Here is a 22,782-nt window from a genome sequence, read left to right as displayed (position 1 = left end):
CACTCGGTGGGTCAAAACGCCCCTCCCTGACCCACACCCCAACAGAGAGCAGCCCCAGGGAGGACCACAGAAGATGTGACTGAGCCAGTGAATTTTCTGTCAAGGTTCGGGAGACAGTTTCCTGCCATCCCAATGTAAGACATTTGGGTTGGCTGAATGAAGGCGCTGGACACTTCTCTAGGTGTTTGGGCTTATGTTCTGAAAAACACATTCGCTAAAGCAGCCACCATCCCAGAAAGGATTTCCTCTTTCCTTGTAAAGAAACGAAACCCAGGGGGCCACAAAAGATGGACTGTGATACGAGACCAGGAAGACCTGGACTCCAGATCGCTCTCCGGGTGTTTGCTCCCCTCCCTTCCATGAAGGGTACGTCAGGCTCAAAGTTCTGCTTCCAGAATAGGTTTCCTGGGGCAGACCTCGGCAAGGAGTTCATTAGAGAGGAGAGAGGCACGAGTTCCTGAAAGGCTCGCTCTCTTCCCCAAGACCCTTCTCACTCTAAAGGGTTGGGATTTTTAAAAGATTCTGGCTCACCCTCAGGGCAAATGATCACTTCCTAGATACTTTTGCCTTGTAAATATTGTCCTTAAAAACAGCAATATATTTTCGCTGATCTTTAAGTAGCCTTCTCACCCCACACCCCCAGCTGCTGCAGAATTACTGTGTGGCTTTGTCTGGAATGCAAAACAATCCCTGGAGAGACAGGCTGCACATGAACCCGCAAGGGTGTCTGCTATCAGCTTATTTGGCAAGAGGAATCTGAGACATTTTAAATATGAACTGTCAGTGTGGCCCATCCCACCCCAATGCCCTAGCGCCATCAATAAACACCTCCACTGGTTCGGGAGACACAAAATGTAGAAAATGGACACAAACTGTCTGAACACAAGTCCCACAAACATTTCTACAGGGAAAGGTACTTCAGACGCCTGGAGAATTCATATCTGGAGAATCTCTGCTGGTCTGATGTTTCTTTCAATGACTCTCACATAATTAGCAAGTGTTTTACAAAGCCCTTAACGGTCTGGTCCCAAACCCCTCCTCCCCCAGCTTATCTCCTTCTACGTCAGCTGAGAAAATATGCCCATGACTCCTCACTTCCAAGTACCGAATCAAGCCTTCATACCGCCACATCTTTCACTTGGAAAACTCTCTGCCTCCTTCTCTGCCTGGCAATCTCCTACTTACCCCTCAATACCCAAGTCCCAGAGCACACGCTTGGTGCCAGTTTCCCTGCGCGTTGCTCTCTTCTCAGTGCTTTCAGAGCACTTGGTGTGTGACTCATTATGACACTGCTTAGAGCAGTGGCTGTGACTCTATACACATCTGTCCTGCCACCAGGTCAGGCCATGAACTCCTGGGAATAAAGGGACCAGGTCTTACTCACCTTTGCATCCCCACAACCAAGCCCAGAGCCCGGCACTCAGAAGTCCCATCATAAATGCTTGACGTCTCAGTCAATGCCCGGCCCACTTGGCCCAGCTCTCCCTTCTCCATGCAAAAAGAGGCCGTGTGAAATGTGGAGCGAGGAAAGGCTTTAAGATCGGACCCCCTGCATCTGAGCCCTGGCCCCTGTGGGACGTGGGCTAGTTATTTAACCTGGATCTGCCCATTTTCTCCTCGATATAACAAACAGCCATGCTCACCTCTCAGAGGGCCGCAGGGAGGAAAAACAAGGTAAAATATGTAAACCCAGCGCCTGCTCAATGGAAAGAGCTCACGATACGTTTCCTTGAGCTCAGCAGGAAGTGCTGAGCCGAATGGAGCCCTCGAGAAAAAAATCAATGGCTTCTGTTCTGGTTTACGTGCCAGCAACACAGCGATGGGGCGGACAGCCTCTAACCCAAAGCGCCCCCTCTCAGAGCAAGGGATGGTGCAGGCTGCACTTGATTCATGCCCTCAGCTCCAGAGTCTCAGAAAGAGGCATGATTAGCAACAAAGCTGATTTCTGTCTGAATGATAAACCCACGAGAGTCCACTATTGCTGAGGCTGGGCCGTCAGATCCTTCATTTCCTGTCTTGCATTAATCTTTCACCCCAAGCCACACCATAAAACAGAATACTGCTGACCCAACAGTGTTAAATCCCTGAGTACAAGTCAAACAGCCCACATGTGAGAGAAGCCTCAACCTCGTGGTGATGTCACACCCAGGTTTTATTAGGCCTCGATAAACAAGGAGGTTATTGTGGGCCCTGATAACACCTTGGACAATCAAGCCCAGGGTCAAGGAGAGGAGTGGAAAGGGCAGTGGCTGAACCCACGGAGAGGAGGCAATATGGCACTGGGGAAATAGCCACTTTGTATCAGGTTTGTGATTCCAAGGCTGGGAATCAGGAGACCTGGCTTGCATCTCGGGTTCCACCTCTAGCTTGCTTTATGCGTCTGGTTAAGTCACGTCTCTGGGCTTTGGTTTCTTTACCCATAAAACTGGAGAAATAAATCAGATGATCTGTAGGCTCTTTCCAGCTTTCACGCCCCAAGATCATGAGTCTTAGAGACAGATCCACCCTCCTCAACCCTTGCCCTTTGTGTGTTAGTTGTTTGTCTGAGACATCTCTTAGCTCCCCCTGAGCAGCTTTCCACCAACACCACAATCATTATTGCTCCAGAGTGCCTGGTCACCCCTGGCCACAGAGCCTGGCCAGGGAAGAAGATGGTAAACTTGGGGCCATGTGTTTAAGAACATATCTAGTATCCTTTGGTCAAACAACTGGACAGAGTCCAGGCACCTCAGAACATGAAGATCTTGGATATCCCAACAACCCCTAAGAACCTGGGCTGGTTTCTTTCCACTCACAGGTTAATCCCACTCCCCTCCTATACCAACCTGTACCTCCTAGGTCCCCAATGCACTTTCAAATCATTAGACTTTTTTTTTCCAGGCTGCTTGGCAGGAGACTACGGCAGCAACAGGCAGTTTTTATCTGCACTCTGGCATATCTAGGGGTGGGGCAGGGGAGAGGCAACGCTACAAAGTCCAGGAGAAAATGCCTACAGAAGCAAGCAGAGGAGGTGGCGACCTGGAGGAGAAGACGGTGCTGATCACGAGGACAGGCAGAGTGGGCACTGGGAGTCTAGGAGGCCCCTTTAAGATGCCACAACCCTCTGTGCCTCCCTTACTTCCTTAATAAGAAATCTGAGGGCAGGTGAAATTCTGCAACTGGCCCATGGCCATGCCATGCCGATGAGCTGTGAACAACCAGCACCAGATCGTGGGTCTTTTGACCTCAGCCTACTCTTTTTTCCACTCTACTCTGCTGACCTCGAGATCTAATTAGGTTGCTCTAACGAGGCCAGCTGGATCCCCTGCAGACTCTAAGCAACATGACCCAAGTATCACTCAGGGAAAGAGCAGGCCCAGCAGGTATTTTGATAACTGCCTCCCCAGCCCGATGCATCCCTTCCCAACCTGACATGGTCTGCTGCTCTTTCTCCAGCCCTTGCCACAAAATCTTAAGGAGTTCAGAGGGGGAGTGAGAAAGGAGAGGTGGGCCTTCCTGTCCCTACAGAACCCTAAATACCTAAGATAACCCACAAAGATCTCTCTCCTTTGCTCTAGGGGAGATTGATGGGGATGAGTGGCAGGAGGGAACTGAATTAAGCTGCTGGAAGTCTGACCTGATTAGGCCAAGAGTATTCCCTGTGAGCAATGACATGGGTCATCTGAAGGTGTATGATGACAAACAATAGGATCTGTCTCTGCCAGGGACCTTTCAAGACCAATGTTGGTCAGATCACCTCAGCATCAGGAGTTAAAGACTCAAGGAATTAATTATTCAGTGTGCGTGACCCAGTTCCCGGAGGTGAGGCTGGGTGAGAAGAGAACTCACTAGTTCCTTATCGTGGAAAGAAATTCAAATACTTCACAGGGTAGTGTTCCCTTTGCTGCCAAAAAGGATCCATTCATGGGTAAGAGTGACCCCACCCCCCACCCCCAAAAAAAGGAAAAAAATAGCCAAAGTTCACTCATTCAACAAATATTTATTGAGCTCCTCTTATGTCCTGGGCCCTTCAGAAATTTGCATATGGGTGAAGCTTAGTAGGGTATAAAGGTGAGAGAATTTATAAACAGGAGGCCTGGGCTGTGGCCCAGCTCAGCCCATAGACAGCTACATTAACGCTGGGCAGGTCACAGCCTAAGTCAAACTCCTCATCTGTGAAATGGGAGTAAATGAAGATTTACTTATTATGAAGATGAACTGATCTTGATGAAATGTAGAGTGTAACGTAAGCCAAAGGTGTAAACAATAATGATGTGACACTGCACACTTTCCCTGCAGAAGTTTATAACCTGGTCATGTGTTGGAAAACAACTCAAGGTCAAGGTACCTATCTGGCAAAATTCACATTCTCTGTAATTTGGGCAAAGTGTATGTTTCAACCTGCCAGTGGAGATAGAGCCTGCAGTCAGTACCAGGATCCCAGTCTGTGTGTCTAGGAAGTTGCAAGAAGAGGCAGGGTGAAACTGGAAAAAGCACGACCAACCTGGTCCTGTATCATGTCTGGACGGAATGAATGTTTCAGGAGAGCCCTAAGATTGAGATGGGGGAAAAGACCATCTGGAAGTGTGGTCAATCAGAAACAAAACAAAATTCATTTGAGCACAATAGAGGTGAGCCGGCCAGCAATGCACACACTTCCCTCCCCATACACATTTCAGACAATGATGGAATTGTCTATCGTTCAACCCTCCTCTATGCACGCGCTCCACTTTCTGTGTTTCTCCGGGAAACGGGAGGGATTCTCAGGCCCCAGCAGGCTGGCTGATCAGGACCTCTTTGCCCAGACACTAAGAACCAGAACTACGAAAGCAGCTTTCCCCTAGATCCCGCCAACCCCTTTCTCACGCTGCTGCTCAGCATCTCAACACGGACTCCTCACCCTCTCCAGCCTCCCTCCACCGGGGATCCTCAGTGCCCACGAGGCCAGCCTCTGAATCCCCAGCCATGCCTGCCGGCTGCCCTTCCTCTGGGGCCTGTTCCCTGCCCTAGCCTCACCCTCCCCTCCTTCCCCCCTCCACTGGGCTCTGCAGCCCCCACCCACCACCCACCCCTGGTCTCACACCTCCAGGGAAGCTCCTGAGGCAGGGTCAGTTTTATTCTACCTTCCCTCTGACTCAGGGCATTCTGTAAGTTCTTCACCCTCCTGTAAATGCAGACAGATGGTCCCCAAATGGACTCTGACGGCTGTATACAGAAGGGAGGCAGAGGAGGAGAGAAGGGGTGTGGAAAGAAAGTTAGACTGGAAATCTAGGCCCTGCCTTCCAAATCTCCACTGGACAGCAGTGGGTCATGCAACCCTGAGAAAATATCCTCAGGCCAGGCCTCAGTTTCCCTATCAGGTAATGAGGGGTTTGCTCTAAATAACCTCTTGGGTTCTCTCTAATTATAAAATTTGGTTATAGAAACCAGAACTAGAACTAGCCTGGTTCACAGGAGATGTGGGTCTTGGACCTTAACAGCCTGTAGTCTGAGAGCTCAGACCTCAGCCTCCATGTCTGTAAAATAAATGGGGATGACTTGACTACCCCTCCCCAGGTACGAGGCCCGCACGAGACAGAAGATAGGACTTCGTGAGCCATAAAGCCCTGAAGAAACCTCAGGGCTTGAACTCCTTGAGCCAACAAACACTGTTGCTCCCCTGCCATGTGCCCAGCCCTGGTGCTGCCCGGCTCAGACAGGGAGGCTGGAAGACGGATCCTTGCCTTCCAGGCATCCACAGCTGGTGGGGGAGACGGACGAGTGGACAAAACTCGACTCAGCCAGTGACACACCTGAGATCTGAACAAAGCGCTAGGGGAGTGGAGAGGAGGAGGCCCCAACTTTGCTGGGAGAGTGAGGGAAGCTTCTCAGAGGGAACACGTGTCCTGGATGTGGAGATCTGTTCCAGGAGTTGTGGGACTGGAGCTGGGGTGGAAAGGAGAGGAAATTTTCAACTCTTGGACAAATGGTCTAGAAAGTCACTGGAGGGGGCCCTTGAAGGCCAGTGGGAGAGTGACAGGCAGACATGTCTTTGAGGAAGGTCTCTGGCAGCATTGAAGAGGACAGAGTAGGGCCAGGAGAGCAGTGGGAAGGCTCTTACATAGTTCATGAGGGTGATGATGCCATACAAGTCATTGATTTTTCACCTACACGGAGTCTTCCAGACCCTACGCCTCCATGCCCCTGCTGATTATGGAAAGATACGAACAGCTTTGCTCTGCTTACAATGGAACCCAAGCAGAGGAAGATGCTGTGATCATATTTGCAACTCTAGGACAAACGGTCTACCATGCTTGGAAGTCACTCCCTGAAGAAGCTACCTGGCCAGATTCCTGTCTTGGCACAGACCTGGGCCAGCAGGAGACGGAAACAGCATCAGAGCTGGGAGTGGAATCAGGACAGCTGAGAGGAAGAGGGACAGAGATTCCATCCACTCAAAGCCCACTGAGTCACACAGGTCTTTCATGTCCCCAAACACATCTCAGTCTCAATCCCTGCCACACTCCCTTCTCTGACAGCGTGGGAGGGCTGTGCGGCCTTGGAGGTGGTAGGCAAAGACAGAGGGCTTTCGCCAGCCACTGTTTCTTCATAGGGGTCACATTCACTCGGGCTTGAAGGAAGAGTGCAAGCACCCCTATCCTTTCCAAAGCCTGAAGCCAGCCCCCCAGGAGCGATTCAATGGCAGAAAAGAGATCCACCACTGTGACTTACTTACTTGATTCTTAGGCATCACAATGACTGAAGTCAGCTCCTCCCAGGACAAGCCATGCACAGGTTGCCATATTCCTTTAAAAACAAGAGCCCAACAAGGAATGTCAGGTAGATTATCTTACATTACCGCCGCCTCTCTTCTCCCCACCAAGAGGTTCCACATGCTGTGCACTTTGTCCCGTAGTAACACTTTACCCAACAAGAGGAAATGGACAGAGAATGTCTCTTCGTGCTCCAAGTGTTTCATGTGAAGAAAGGAATTATGAGACGCGTAAACACATTCCTTTGTCTGCCACTGGCTGGGTACCCTAAGGCTTATCACACCTCTACACAAAGGCTTGCAGAGAAAGTGAGATGGATATGGAAAAGAACGCGTCATTCGTTGCTCCAGTAAAAATTTAAAATGCCAGAATTTCTAAGCTTAGGACATGAGGAAAGTAAAATCAAGCTGGTGTAAAAACTTGGTAACAAGTCACCAATGTAAAATTTGTCATATTTCCAAGGTGGAAAGGTCCAAAATGCTGAATAAATTAGGAAGTCATAAGCGTGGACTATCTGATTATGGCTGAGTTTCCTAAACAAATTATGATTTTGGTTTCCAATGACCACCCTAGTGATCTGGTTACATCCCACTTCTTTTGCAGAAAATGCTTCTACACCTGTTTGGAAAATGGAGCCTAGAGTTACAAAAATTTTAAGGATTTACTTTCACAATTCCAATTTTCTAAAAGGTGGCCTCAAAAGGACAAAACTTAAGACATGTAAGAAAAAAAAAGAAAAAGAAAAAGACATGTAAGATTTGAGATCGCCAAGAGGCAATCGCCATACTCCGTGGACTTGCGCTCACTTTGCTCGGCAAGGTGGCAGGGCTATTGCCCACAGAAACACGTACGTATTCTCTCTAGTACACAGAAGGCTGCATTTAGAGCCCAGGAGTTGGGACTCACTGTTCAGAATCCTCAGACTATTAATGGGAGAAAAGCAACTATTTACTGAGCACTGGCCATGCATGGAACGAGCACTGTTAGCGACCAGACATGCTTTGTCTCAGTGGCTCCTCACAGACAGGAGTAGGGGCTTAGAGGGCAGAAGGCACTTGTCAAGGCCCCAGGGAGTGGCAGGACTCAAGCCCGGGCCTGGCTGACTCAGTGCTCACGGTCTCTCCCACCACGCTGAGGTGAGAGGTGTCCCAGCACCGCTGCGATGGGCCCGCACGCCCCACGGCAGCCACCTGGGCGGAAGCTGCAGTCATCTCCATCCCCATCATCATTATCAAGCCACACCTCTCCAGCCCGCGGCAGCTGACCAACAGGCTGGCCTGCCTTGGCCACATTCTACCAGCCTGAGCTAGAGGCTCTGTGCTGCTGCCTTGAGCCAGAAGTCAGAGAGTCAGGAGGTCTCCACCCATCTGCCTCCCTGCTTTTCAAGGGAAGCTTCTGGGTGCAGTGGGTCGGGGAGCTGGACATTCTGGTGTAGAATTCCACTATGGGTCTAGCCAGGTATGAGAACCAGGGGCCGCCCCCTGCTCCCGAGATGTCAGGAATGGAAGCCCCTACCAACCCTGGGATGTTACTGAGACCAACAGCAGGGAACAGGGGCTCTCTGAGGTTCTGCCTGGGCTGTTGCATAGTTGGATGGAGGTGGGCATCTCGGGACCAGTCTACAAGGGCTAACCACCAGTCAAATTCCCACATAGGCCTGCGCACACGTTGCGATCCAGCCACTCCAAGGGCCAACCTGTACCCTCCATCTGACCTACAGCCAAACATGCTTCAAGCTCCCTTTAACTCCACTAAACCAGAAGGTCCTAAGGCCAAGCACCTTCCTTCCCCTCGAGGGGCCTCAGTTTCCTCAACTGCAAAATGAGGAGCTTGAACTAATTGGTGATATCCTCACCAAGGACCCCTTCTAACTGCCCCCATCCACAGGCCCTGACTTTTAGAGACACCCACGAAGCTAGCCTATTGTTAAAAGGAGGGAGAGGGATTAACCCGCATGCAGGCATTACGACAGGTGGTTAGCATGTGCTATCCCAGATAATCCTCCCAGCAACCCAGTGAGGCAGGCAGTACAGCCACGTCACAGAGAGCAGAACTGAGGCACGGCCCAACCTCAATCCATACCGACCACAGCAGCCTGGGACTCACAGCGGAGCTGGCCGGGGGGTCCATGCCCACGCTTGCTCCCTGACACGCTGCCCTTTGTCGTCAATCGGAATGAGGAAACAATCTCTGCTCTCAGATTTGCCATCATGCCAATCCCAAGCAAAGACGTATGAGGTCTCCAGGTCCCTGTAGGCCTGACTTAGGTGGTGCAGGAAAGGTTTCCTGTGAGCTTGAGTAACCTCATGGATCCCGAGGGAGGTGAGAGGAACTCTGGGGGCCTTCCTACTTCCATAGAGTCAGAGACTCACTGAGGAACCCCAAGCCCCTGGAACAGGGCCTGGCACCCACTAGGCACTCCATCAGTATTTGTTGAAGGGTGGAATGAAGAAATCCAGAGCTTAGATGCACTGAGGGCTTGTTCATGAAGCGTTAGGCATGAGTTAGTGTGAGACACACCAAATCCAGCTCAGAACCACAAAGCCAGCCCCTCAGCAGTGTGTGCCAAGCAGAGCTCTCCACGCCCAGCCCTCGGCACAGAGGATGAAGGCTCAGATGCTGAGCCAGGACCACTCTTCATCCCGATTGCCAGGGGAGCACCTGAGAGAGCAAGAGGAATGTCTGAATACAAAGGCTACCCAGCAAAGTGTTCACCAGCACAGGCCCCAGAATCAGGCGTACCTGGGTTCCTGTCTGGGCTCTGTCACTTTAAATTAGTCAGGTGGCCCCAGGCAAGTCACATAATCTCTGTGAGCCTGTTTCTTATCCAAAAATGGGGATAATGTTAGTCCACAAGGCTGTTCTGAAGATGAAATGAGATAATGCTGTAAAGGACAGCCCGGTGTTTAGTTTAGAGTAAGTGCTGGGAGATGGCATCTGCTGTATCGTCTGCATCAGAGTGGGCGGTTAGGAGCACACTGGGAGTAATCTGCTTGGGTTCAATCCCTGCTCTCCTACTAGCTAGCTATGTGACCTTAGGCAAATTGCTTAAACTGTCTGTGCCACAGCTTCCTCATGTATAAAATAGGATTGATTGTAAAGATTAAATGAGGCCTGTAAGTAAAGAGCTTAGAATAATTTTTACTTCAAAGTAAGCACTCAATAAAAATTCATCTCCAGAGGACTTCCCTGGTGTCACAGTGATTAAGAATCAACCTGCCAATGCAGGGGACACGGGTTCGAGCCCTGGTCCGGGAGGATCCCACATGCCACGGAGCAACTAAGCCTGTGCACCACAACTACTGAGCCTGCGCTCTAGAGCCCGCGAGCCACAACTACTGAGCCCGCGTGCCACAACTACTGAAGCCTGCGTGCCTAGAGCCCATGCTCTGCAACAAGAGAAGCCACCGCAATGAGAAGCCTGTGCACTGCAACGAAGAGTAGCCTCTGCTCACCGCAACTAGAGAAAGCCCACGTGCAGCAAGAAAGACCCAATACAGCCAAAAAATAAATAACATTCCTTTTTTAAAATTAAAAATATTCACCTTCTGCTTAATTTTTAATATTACGAGCATCCTTCTCCCTTTGTTCCAATAACAGATTCCACCCCATCCTTCACTCACCAGCCTAAAAGGTAGGCATGGGACTCAAGATAGGTTCATCAGAGTATCCTTCCTCCTCGGCCACATTCTTAGGTACAAAGGGTGTGCATGTGCTCCAAGCTGGGCCAAGTTCCAATCTGAAAACTCCTGGGGAAGGCCTGATCCTCTTGGGTCAGGTACAGGGCTGTGTGGGGTCAGCTGGGAGCTGCCTGTATCCATGGACTAGATAGGGGATGCTGGTCCAGGGATGCTGGAGGTCACCTTTCTGGGTGTTCTCTTTCTGGGGCTGGATTCTGCAGTGCCTCCTTTGAGTCTCTGTACCTCCCCTAGAACCTTCCAAAGTATCCCTTTTTTTTTTTTTTTTTTTTTTTGTTGGGGGGTACGCGGGCCTCTCACTGTTGTGGCCTCTCCCATTGCGGAGCACAGGCTCCGGACGTGCAGGCTTAGTGGCCATGGCTCACGGGCCCAGCCGCTCCGCGGCATGTGGGATCTTCCCAGACCAGGGCATCGTGTCCCCTGCATCGGCAGGCGGACTCGCAACCACTGCGCCACCAGGGAAGCCCCCGAGGCATCCCATTTTTGCTTAAGCTCATTCAAGTTGGGCTCCTATCACTTGAAACCCAAAGAGTCCCCACTAACAGCAGCAGTCAACAACTGGCTGCTTTATCATCACTAAATCCCACCCAGGAAGAAAAGCCCACTGCACACTCTCAGTGAGACCCAGGAAGCCAGGGAAAAGCAAACACGGCAGCAAGGCATCTCCACAAACTGAGGTGAGAGGAGCCACTCACAGCCCTTGGACCAATGCCCTTCCTGGGAGAGGAAGATGCTGGAACCAGAAAAAGTACATAGCCCAGTCCTGCGGGCCTGGGCTGGGAACCCAGCCTCAGATATGGGTCCCCCTGGCCATGAGCAATAGGAAAAGGCAAGGAGAGAAATAAGGAGACAGTTGATTTCCACTGGCTTCACTGTGGTACAGAAAAACATCTGGGCAGCTCCTTGAAACAACTCTATTTAGAGGGCAGGTGAGGGAAGAGGAATTATCTTGTCTGAGCCCTTAAATGACCCTTTCACTGGTACGATGTCATCTAACCTTCAGCACAGCCCTAGGAGCTGGATGCTTCTCCAACCCACTTTCCAGGTGAGGAGACTGAGGCTCAGAGAGCTCAGCAACTAACTGGCTGAGGTCACGCTGCTAGTGCCTGCTGCCTGGTGCACTTGTCATGCCGCCTCCCCAGCACACTCTGATCCCTGAGCCTGAGGCCTCCTCTACGCCCAGGCACATCTGCTGCCACTCAAGGGAGGTGGGCTGTGCCGCAGCCCCCCATCTACAACCGGCCCCCACCCCACCCAGAGACAGCATCCCAGGCACTGACAGGACAGGCAGCATCTTGGATGTTTCCTTCTCTGAACATGAGTTATTTCAATCTCCAAGAGCTCCGGTGTGATGTTAACAAGATGGCATGTATCCGTGGGTTTTACACAGGATATGCCTGTCAGAATCCCATGGAGAGTTTCTTTATTTTGGGGGGGGGACGGGGGGTGTTTTTGGTTTTTTCTCAGTCACTCTTCTCAAGAGATTCTGACTCAGCAGGTACAACTACAGTGCCTGACACACAGCATGGGCTGAACAATATTATCTTTACTTTGTATCATGTCCTTGCCACCTCCTGGGCCAGCACCCAGAGAGAATCTGTTCCTGTTCCTCTAGGCCTTCTAACGGCACCCTCTTAGTTCCCTCCAGGGAAAGAAGCTCCACCTTCAGATGTGTTTTAAAGAGATTTAGAAAAGCCAAAGCAAAAACCCAAACCCTGGCCTGGTAGCAAAAATAAAGAATCAGAACACGCTGGCTGGGCTTCCCTGGTGGCGCAGTGGTTAAGAACCCACCTGCCGATGCAGGGGACACAGGTTCGAGACCTGGTCGGGGAAGATCCCACATGCCGCGGAGCAACTAAGCCCGCAAACCACAGCTACTGAAGCCCGCGCACCTAGAGCCCGTGCTCTGCAACAAGAGAAGCCACTGCAATGAGAAGCCTGCGCACCGCAATGAAGAGTAGCCCCCGCTCGCTGCAACTAGAGAAAGCCCGCGCACAGCAACCAAGACCCGACGCAGCCAAAAATAAAATAAAATAAATAAATTTTTAAAAACCGCACTGGCCGCCTCCCCCTCCTCCTCGCCTCCAGCTGTGGGTTGAGCACGCCAACCAGCACACACAGCTGTCTTCTTCCACAGGGCCCGGGAGCTCAATGCCAACGTCTGCACAGACATAAACCAGTGGGGGTGAGGACTGTGCAGACACAGACATCGGCTGGTACCAGAGGAGACTCAGCTGGAGAAGGAAGCAGCAGCTTCCAACGTTTTCTGGAGAAAAACTGGAAACCATGATCTGAGATGATGTGAAAAGCATCCTGACTACAGTAATGTTGTCAGGGCCCCGGCTGCACCCGTGGGTGTGGGACAGCTCAGTAAGCCATTCCAGAGGAGCCTCACCCACTGACCCTCACAGGACGCACACTTCACAATGGCACACGCTACCCAGAGCCCCCCTGCAGGCTAACGGTTTTTGTTTGCTTTCCAGCAGCTGGGTTCAGGCAGCGCCTGCCCCAGTCGTGGGGGATTATCCAGGCAAGTATTTCCCTTAGTGTTCTTATTCTTTTCATAGCCTTATTCTCTGCGATTTAAAAATAAATACATTAATTAAAAGGAACTGGTTGGTGCCCTGGTCCGGGAAGATCCCACATGCCGCGGAGCGGCTAGGCCTGTGAGCCATGGCTGCTGAGCCTGCGCGTCCGGAGCCTGTGCTCTGCAAGGGGAGAGGCCATAAGAGGCCCTCACACCACAAAAAAAAAAAAAAAAGGAACTGACTGGTTTGCCCTCAGGGCACGATTTGCTTTCCCTCCTCCCTGGCTGGGTGCAATGATGCACCATGCTCCTCGGCACTGCCTGGCCTTGGAGTGGTATGCAGTAGCGACCCATGGGCAAGCTGATCAGCTAGACATCTGAAAGGGGATGGAGTGCTCAAGGGGGTCCCATCTCCTGCTGCTCCTGGTTCCCATCAAATCAGCCAGGAAATGGGCTTCCCTGGTGGCGCAGTGGTTGAGAGTCCACCTGCCGAGGCAGGGGACACGGGTTCGTGCCCTGGTCTGCGAAGATCCCACGTGCCGCGGAACGGCTGGGCCCGTGAGCCATGGCTGCTGAGCCTGCGCGTCCGGAGCCTGTGCTCCGCAACGGGAGAGGCCACGACAGTGAGAGGCCCGCGTACTGCAAAAAAATCAGCCAGGAAAAATCATTCAATAAACATTTGCTGAGTTTCATGGCTAAAACTGTGAAGAATACCAAAAAGCATAGGGACTAGGGGTCTGAACTTGGGAAGCAGCGGCAGCAGCAGGAGGAACAGTGCCTCAGGGCCAGCCAGCACTTGGGCTTGAATGCCAGCCTCACTGTTTGTGCGTACTAAGACCTTGGGGGGATGATGTCTACCTTATAAAACTAGAGTGTGGATTAACTAAGATGATACGTGTCAAAGAGTAACAAAGGCTGCCACATGTTAGCCATTTACTATGAGGCAGGAACTGTGTGCTTAGTGCTTTATGTGGATTATCTCACCAGATACTTACAACTTCCCTGTGAAACAGGCACCATATCCTCAAGTTCAGATGAGGAAACTGAGACTCAGAGAAATCAAAGCACCTACCCAAAGCCACAGAGCTCATAAGAACCAGCGCTAGAACACACACCCAGGCCCATCAGACTTCAAAGTCCTAGTCCCTGCTCTGCTGCCTGCTGTCTGACAGGTGCTCAAAACACATTATGTAACATGTAAATGCTGAACTGGGGGCTGCTGGCTCTCCACCAAGGAGGCATATGGAGAAAAGAGGGGGAGTTTTGGCTGAGAGGGTTTAGGAAACCTTTCTGAAGTAGGCAGGGCTGAATCTCAGCCTTGGAGGGTGAGGATGGAGACAGGCCAAGGAGAAATGGAAAGCACTAGAGACTGGGAAAACCAACGCAAAGAGCTGAAGGCAGGGATGACCCAGGCAGGCAGGCAGAGAGAGGCAGCAGACATTGGCCAGGCTGGAGGAAGAGAGACAGGGTTATGGGCACCTAAGCTGTTACGTTGGTGGCCGTTCTACCCAAGATCTTTCTCACCCACACTCCAGAGATGCTCCTCTGACTGCTCCTTTGGTCACACAATCACAGAGGGAATCAAAACCCATGATTATAAAGGCCCAATAACCCCTCCCTCCCCACAGCAGCCTTAGAACCCAGATGGAGGAGCAGATGTTTTTGTCAACTCCCAGCCTGTGCTGCTGTGCTGACCTGCCAGACCCAGATTCTAGGTCGAGCTCCAGGACACTGGGAATCTGAACACTGCCATATGCACTGAAGTATCACCACTGCCCCCCTGGCATTCAAGGTTCCCAGGAGGGAGAAGAGGGCACGGGTCAAAAGGAGGCTGTGGTGCATAAGCTCCTCATGGCAGAGTCCCTGTCTCACTGGACTTCATATTCCCGGGATGTTGCAGGTACTTTTTCAATAACCTGAACCAAGTGGAAAATTCTTCCACTTAAGAAACAACACTAGAGTTTGATAAGTCTGGATTACAGTCCATCCTGGAGCCCTGGGTCTAGTCCCACCTTAGCTGGAAGGACCACTTGCCTGTTTGTCTCCTGAAAAGAAAGTGCCCCACCCCCAGCAGTCTCTGCTTTGGCCCCCAGCAGCCCCCTGCACCCTGGATGTGGTTCTGAGCCCTGAACCTAGTGCCTGCTCTTCCCTCTGGGTGAAGCCGGGGATGCCGGCCTCCTCTACCCCTGAGTGCAGGTTCCCCCCTCACCCACCAGACCCCCCACCTCCGCCCCGGGCACGTCTGCTCCAAAATGCCAAAAGCTACAACGCCCTCCCACTGCCTCAGCTCCCCACCAAGCCCAACCTAGGCCTTGGACCCACGGAGAAGGGAGAATGGGGTTGAGATGATTTAAGCAACTCTGATCACTGGCTCAGCTCAAGCCCACCATCATGTGCTTTTTTGGAAGTAACAGGACCTGCAGGAGGGAGAGGATAAAAGTAGAACTGCAGAAAAGTCTGGTGGTCACATGGTCTCCTCCCCACCCTCCTCAGGAGAAGAGCAAAGGGGAAATGATGAAGGGCTTTGCAGGGATGGTCAACCTGAGCCTCCAGACGGAGGCTGCCTGGGACGGCCATGGGCGCCTGGGTCACTACCTTCCACCCACGAGTCATGGGCATATTACTTAACTCTGCCAAGCCTCAATCTCCTTACCTAGTAAATGGAGATAATAACCAATGACCACACAGGATGACTGTGAAGACTGAGTGAAATGTGAATGTGAACGTGCTTGGCAAACTGTAAAGCGCCCTTAGAAACGGCAGACATTTCCCACAGTCTTGGGAGGTGGGGGGCTTCAGGTCAGAATATTCGGCTGCAAGGGAAATGGGAAACTGGGAATCCATTCCAGTCGGCAAACCTTCCAGGACAAGGCACAAGTCTCCAGGGATTGCAAAAACACTGATCGAGACCTATTGCCCAGTCTCAAGCACTCACTGTCAGGTGAGGGGAAAGCTACATTTGCACCATAAGGCAAAATAAAAATGTGTTACTGGAAGGAGAGTGTGGAGAGGATAGGACATTTTATTCTGGCCTCAGAGGTCAGGGAGGCTTTTGTAATAATATTATAACATTATAATTATTAGCGTAATATTAAGTCTTTGTGAGTGCTTGCTATGTACGGCAGTTCTAAGCATTTGCATGGCCCATCTCATTTAATTCTCATAAAAAGCCTGTGAATGGGTTCACAGATGACAAAACTGAGGCACAGAGAAATTCACTCCTCTCTTGGCCTCACAGAGCTGGTAAATGGCGGAACTGGAATTTGAAGCCGTCAGACTCTGCTCCTCCAGCACACGAGGGGCGTGGTCAGCCAAGACAGATCTCAGACTCTCTAGGTAGCTGAAAGGCTCTGATAAGGCCTGCAGGGATGAGTCACTGAGGGAGGACGCTGACTCACTCATGGCCTCGCCTGCTCCTGGGCAACTCTGACTGCTGGGCCAGGGTTTCCACTCTGACACTGCCCCTGGTCTGTCCTGGAAGTTGGCCACACCTCTGCACTCCCCAAGGCTCCATATGGGCACCAAATACCAAGGGAGGCCGATGTAAGAACCTATATGTCAATGTACATTTATGTAACAGGTCACTTATGAAGTAACTTCTTCTTATTGTAAAAGGTAGTCAATATCAGAGGGAAAAGAATTCGCAACTTCCGGCTCCGCCACTTACTCTGCTGTGTGACTTCAGGCAAATCTTAGCCTCTCTGAGCCTCAGCTTCTTCATCAGTAAGATGTGGTTAAGTGTTTATCTCAGGCAGTTGTTGCAAAGATGAAATGAGATAATATGTCTAGTGCAGCACCTGGCACACCATAAATTTAATACGTTACGGTTGAATCAGATGACTTTACAAAGGGTTTCCACTGGAAAATTATTTGCTTCACAATAATATTTGGTGGTAATAGTAGTCCTTTTAATTAGTATTCATCTGCCTCTAAGCTAAATCCATTACATGCGTTACCTCATTTAATCCTTAAAAGCATCATTTTCTTCATTTGATGTAGCTTTAGGACAACAGAAAGAATATGTCCAACACATTAATTTTACTCATACATACACATATAGGGAGAGAGAAACAAGACTGTCAAACAAGCTGATATACTATAATATAGAAACTTACTATATGCCCGGTACTGTTCTAAGCATTCTACATTCAATAACCTATTTCGCCCTCTTTAAAATGTGCCTATAAGGTAAGTACTGTTTTGCCCTCATTCTACAGATATGGAGCTTGAGGCACAGAGAGGTTAAATAACTTGCCCAAGGTCACTCAGCCAGGATTCAAACCCAGAATAGTGAAAGAATACTAAAGTAATGAAAGAAAAGTCACAGCAAGAATGTTTAAGCCCCACATTCTAAGAACTTCGGGGCTTTCTTGTCGCTCCCCTCCCCACCTAAGCTCTGCCATCATCCCCCTTCTGCCAGTTCCACTCTCACCCTCACCCCTGTCCCATTGTTCTTGCTCCCTAGCTCTGCCCCACTGCTCCCAGGTAGGCAATGTCAAACTAATGGACTTTGTTAGGCCCTGGTCCTCTCCTCCTGGTATCTCAGCTTCTCTGCCTCAGCCCCCTATATCCCATCCTCTACAAAGCCACTAGGGACATCTTCCCATATGTGGCACTCCTCTGCTCAAGAACACTCTACGGGTCCCTGCTGCCAAGAGCTGAAGACCCCAATGGGTTGAAGAGGATCAATGAAGGACTCAAGACCCCCACAGGATCTGTCTGGCCTCGCATCTTTCCCTCTGGCCCCAGACTTCTCACTTGCTGGTTTATAAGTCCCAGCACAGGGCAAGTCCGTGAGGCCTTTCCTGACCACCCTATTTAAACTTACAGCCCTCCCCGCAACAGCTTCCTTCCACATGCACCCAGCACACTCTAGCTTCCTCCCTGCTCTAGTGTTCTGCAGCCCCCTCTCATCACCTGGCCTCACACATTAACTTAAGTCTTTATTGTCTCTCTCTCCCTCCTAGAAGTTCCACGTGGCAAGGGATTTTACCCTATTTTTTTCCTGCTGTAACTGCAGCACCTAGAACAGTTTCTGGCACAGAGTAAGAACCCATAAGTACCTGCTGAATGAACAAATGAATGAATGAATACACATTTAAAATGTCTAAGAAGCAAGTGTCCAAACAGAATAATGGTGGGGGTGTGGCTAGCATGCTTCTGGGCCTCCTCTCTGCTCCTGAGAACATTTCTGGAGGACAGGCCTAGATTAAAATGTCTAGAGGTCAAAGCCTTCCTAGGATTTACAAGAGTTCCCTATAAGACCCTGGGTCCTCATCCTCCCATTCCTGTTCTGAACGTTCACACACATATACACATGCACAAGCACACACACACACACACACACACACACACACACAATCTATCATATTGAAGGCAGTCTGCATCTCTCCTAAACTCCTCTGCCCAGCCTCATTTCCCTCTGAGACCCACCTTCAAACCAGGCCATTTCCCACTTCTCCTGGCCTGAACACCACCTAGAGGTGCTCTCATCTTCCTCCCACTTATCCATCTGCACTTCACCTACTCTTCAAGATACAGATCAAATGTAGCCACCTCCGCCTCCACCTCCTCCAGGAAGCCTTCCAGGCCCTCTCCAGCCTCTAGAAAACACTCCCCACGCCCACTTCTGTTTCCACCAGTCACATGGAAATTAGTCATGAACTACTTTGTGACTTGCCTTCTATGAATGAGCTGAACTGTTACCAAAATCTCCTGTTACTTAATTTTTTTTTAACACGTGTATCTTGTCTTTTCAAGAATACTGTGAATGTTTTGGGAGGAGAGGCTGGGCCTTAACCATATTGTCATCCCCATGGCACAGGGCCTGGGGCACACAGTAGGTGCTAAATGTATGTTTCTTAATTAACTGCCCAACATAAGCAAGTCACCTTCCCAATCAGGTCACTTCCTCAATTATAGGTACCTGGACTGGTTTCTCCCAGTGCCCTGAATATTCTTTTCAGGGCCTGCTCTGACCTTGGTTGCCTGCAAACCCAGTCATGGGCTTGTGTTTTCAAAGGGTGTCAGACCCGTTCTAATCATGTCCCCCTGTGCTGAGCAGATGAGGATGACTAGGAAAGAAATGATATGTAAAGTCCCACAGGTCTGGAAAAGGAAAGGACATAGTTGTTCCAGGCAAACCCAGACATTCAGAGTGTTTCCATTTCCTCAAATATGGGAGTTCAACAGAGGAGAAAACAAAAAAACAAAAACAAAAATGGTGAAAAAAACAAAAAATAAATTAAAAAAAAAACCCACGGTGTTAAGTTTTAGGTGATTTACCACAGAAAACCAATACTTGAGGCCCAGGTACGCCTGCTGAGCACCAGCTCTAAGTAAACTGAGATTAGAACAAAAGGCAGCAAAATCTCAAGTTACTTCTGAGCTTGGAGAGATGAGAGTCAGGGAGGAGGGAGGTGGCCCTGTGTGCTGCAGACCCTCTATGCGCTGGGCCCATGCCAGCTCCAGGGGAGGGTCTCCCGGCATCCTCACTGTGAGGTAAGTGGTCTGTGACCAGCCCATTCACAACTGAGGAACTGGGCCCACATGGCAGCAGAAGGCAGAGAGCCGACTTGACCAAGTGAGTCATCCTCTTTCCACAACTCGCCAATCAGGACTCCCACGTTATCTATGCTTTTGAAAATTTTGAATAGCAAACATATCACTGGGTTCAGAAATCAAAAAGCACAGATGTATCCAGGAAATGTGCCCTCCTGCTCCTGTCCCATCGACCCGTTCTGTCCCTGCTCCGAAACAGGTAACCACAGTTATTAGTCGCTCACGTGTGTTGTGAAGGTGTTGATGTACATACATACAAATAGAAATATGTCTTCTTTCCATTACGGACAGCAGACTATACACGTTTCTCTGTGCCCAGCTTTTATCTTTTAAAGGAATGGACTTGGACTAGGACAGGGAGACAGATTATCTCTACAAAAAAAGAAAAAAGAAAGGTGGGTCTGTGTGAAAGGCCCATGAAACAAAGAGACAGAAATATTCTGGAGAACATGCATGTGGGGAGACTGAGGTGTGACGGTCCAGTCACCGTGGGTACCACTGGTCTGTGGCTGACCCGGATCCCAGGTCAGCCGGAGGAGAGCCCTGAAGGTCGGGGGGCAGGCAGGGGATCAAACACCCTGATGGCACTAAAGGCCCACCGGCTAAAAGCTCTGACCAGCCTCGCCGAGCACTTCATCTTCCAGAAGAGAGAGGAAGCGTCTATAAGAAGGGGATTAAGCTCATTCCCACAGCAATGACCGAATGGGTAGTGACTAGGGGGACACAGGAAGGAACTGCGGAGGAAAAGCAATCATTTCCTCTGGAACTTGGGAGGGACCAAGAAGGGGAAGTTGGTGCCTGAGACTAAGGAAACAGACTTCAAATTGCTAAAAGAATAGAAGGGCTCTAGGACCCAAGATTGAGGAAGTAAATGATTCAGACACTCTGAAATGCTGTTCGAACTGTGCAGTTGAAGATGGAGGTGGGGCGGCAGGGGGACAGAGGGAGAAAGGAGGAAGAGGAGGGAAGATGGGGCCTTTTAGGAAGCAGGCAGCTCACCATTATGGTTCAGAGCTGGACTTAGGGGCAAACTGACTAGATGCTAATTCCGCCTCTCCCCTTCCTAGCTGTGAAATCTGGAGCAAGTCAGTTAACCTCTCTGCACTTTAATTTCCTCATTGGTAAGTGGGGATAATGAGAGTATCTACCTCATGGGGCTGGAACGAGAATGAAGTGAGTTAGTGTTTACAGAGCGCTCACATGGTGCCGGGCTCACCACAGTTGCCATGTGAGTGTTAGAGAATAGAGCCACGTGGTTGTACAGGAAACCCTAACAAGGTCAGTTGTTGAAAAGAGCAGGTCCCATCACTGGGAGAAGGATGCATAACCAAAGAAGCCCCTGAGACAGTGAGGCAGGGCCTCCCTCAGAGCATCAACCAGAGGAGGCCAGCCCAGGATGAGCTGCGGCTCCACAACATGCCTAGATGGCAGGAAGGGGTGGGGGTCGTCTTGAGCCAAGAGGTCCAGAGGCATAAAGGGACCCTGGGAAACTGGACCCCGGCTCCCACTCTGGACACACGATGGCCTCCGTCAAAGAGAGCTATCCTTAGACTGACACATAAAGATCCAACACTAAGATGAGAAAGGGGGCTGGGAAGGGGGGTGGGGGAAGCTTGGATTTTAGAAAAGGATATTTAGATAGTTTCAATAACATCAAGCCCCCTGGCCGGCCCAGAACACTGGGAACTCTGGCAGATGAGACCGCTGAACTGCATCTGTGTGGGGCAGCCTGGGGACACCTGAGAGCAGTCCCGGAGCCCGGTGGGAACTGAGAACACATGAGGTCAAGGAGCGTTCATGCCTTTCTGTGATAGGATGCTTAATGGTTGATGGAGAATTACAATAGATTTGGCATAACTAGACTCAAGAAGGCATCTGGTCAGAGGTCAGAAGAGCAAAAAGGCAGAGACTTAAGCAGGAGCAGCTTGGACTACCTTCCCCAAGCAAGCCGATGAAAGGTGACGTTCCGAGGGGAGGACTCTGGCAGAGGGCTCTCTCCTGATAAGCATTTTATCAGTGACTTGGGAGATGCTAGGGAAGGCACACTAGTTAAACAGGATCCTGAAAGAGCGCAAGGTAACAGAGGGCTGCACAGAATTTAACCCATTGAAATTTAACAGAAATGCTTGTTCTGAATCAGATGGGAAGAAAATAGGAGGCTCTGCACTTAAATTCTAAAACCACACACATTGAGGACAGGGGAGAAGCAGCTTAGCAACACGTCATGTTAAAAAGATCTGGTCAGGGGAATTCCCTGGCGGTCCAGTGGTTAGGACCCTGCGCTTCCATTGCAGGGGGTATGGGTTCAATCCGGGATTGTGTAACTAAGATCCCGCAAGCCGTGTGGCACGGCCAAAAAAAAAAAGATCTGGTCAGGAGTAATGTCAGTGAGTCAATAACGTGAAGTAGCTGCCAGAAAAGCTAATGCAATCTTGGGCTGCATTAAAAGGAGTAGAATGGCCTGAACTAGGGAGGTGATAACTGCCTTCCTCTGCTGTGGTCACACCACACCATGAATATGGTAGATGGGTCTGGGCACTAGCCTCGATATATTAGAAGGATATGGACAAAATGGAGTTTGTTCAAAGGAGAACCACAGGAAAACACCTGGACCCACATCATGGGTTGTAAATCTGGAAGACTCAAGAGAGGACAAGAGGGCTGTCTCTAAGTATCACATTGCACTAGTTAGGAGATGTGCATTTTTTTTTCAGTTATAAAATGTCTGAAAGCAGAATTATCTTATAATCCCCTAACATCTAACAATCTCTCTAGGCCAGAATGCAGCTGGGGCATAGCTATCATCGCCCCATTGTCATTGTCATGTGGAAATTTGACTACTATTCCTGGTGACACATCTGGACAACTGCAACCCTCAACATTTCAAGAGCCAGAACATTTAAGGACCATTTGAGGAAGAAATTTGAGTCCTGGAAAAAAGAATTCCAAAGACAACAGAGATTAAGAAATACATCACCACTTTACCAGAATATAATATGTCAAAGAAAAAAAAAAAGAACCCGAACATATGATAACTGAGTCAAAAAGTGATTTGAAAGATTTGGATTCTGAAAGTGAATACGTTTTAGAAATGCTGTTAATAATTTATTTTCCTTTTGATGTACATGCAGGAACGATATGGAAGAAAAACTTATGTCTAAAGTCTAAGAGAATTCTTTCAGTAAATATAAACATTTTAAGTGATAACACAGTATTGTTCCACAGTTTAACTGGAAGCAGTTTTTCTTTCTTGAAGGTTCATAAA

At 49.9% G+C, this 22,782-nt stretch overlaps 1 protein-coding gene across 10 annotated transcripts in view; it reads right to left on the bottom strand.

The window, feature by feature from the left end:
* MICAL2 (microtubule associated monooxygenase, calponin and LIM domain containing 2) overlaps nucleotides 1-22,782 on the bottom strand; it is a 220,595-nt gene that overhangs the window by 185,493 nt on the left and 12,320 nt on the right. For all 10 annotated transcript variants that reach the window (XM_073808631.1, XM_073808625.1, XM_073808626.1 and 7 more), the window contains exon 2: nucleotides 6,695-6,765. The gene's annotated coding sequence lies outside the window, so the exon portion shown is untranslated. The remainder of the gene's footprint in view (nucleotides 1-6,694; nucleotides 6,766-22,782) is intronic.

Source organism: Tursiops truncatus, chromosome 8 (assembly GCF_011762595.2).
Source record: "Tursiops truncatus isolate mTurTru1 chromosome 8, mTurTru1.mat.Y, whole genome shotgun sequence".
NCBI lineage: Eukaryota > Metazoa > Chordata > Mammalia > Artiodactyla > Delphinidae > Tursiops > Tursiops truncatus.
The sequence above is the reverse complement of the archived record's forward strand: the minus strand, read 5'-3'. Positions and strand labels throughout refer to the sequence as shown.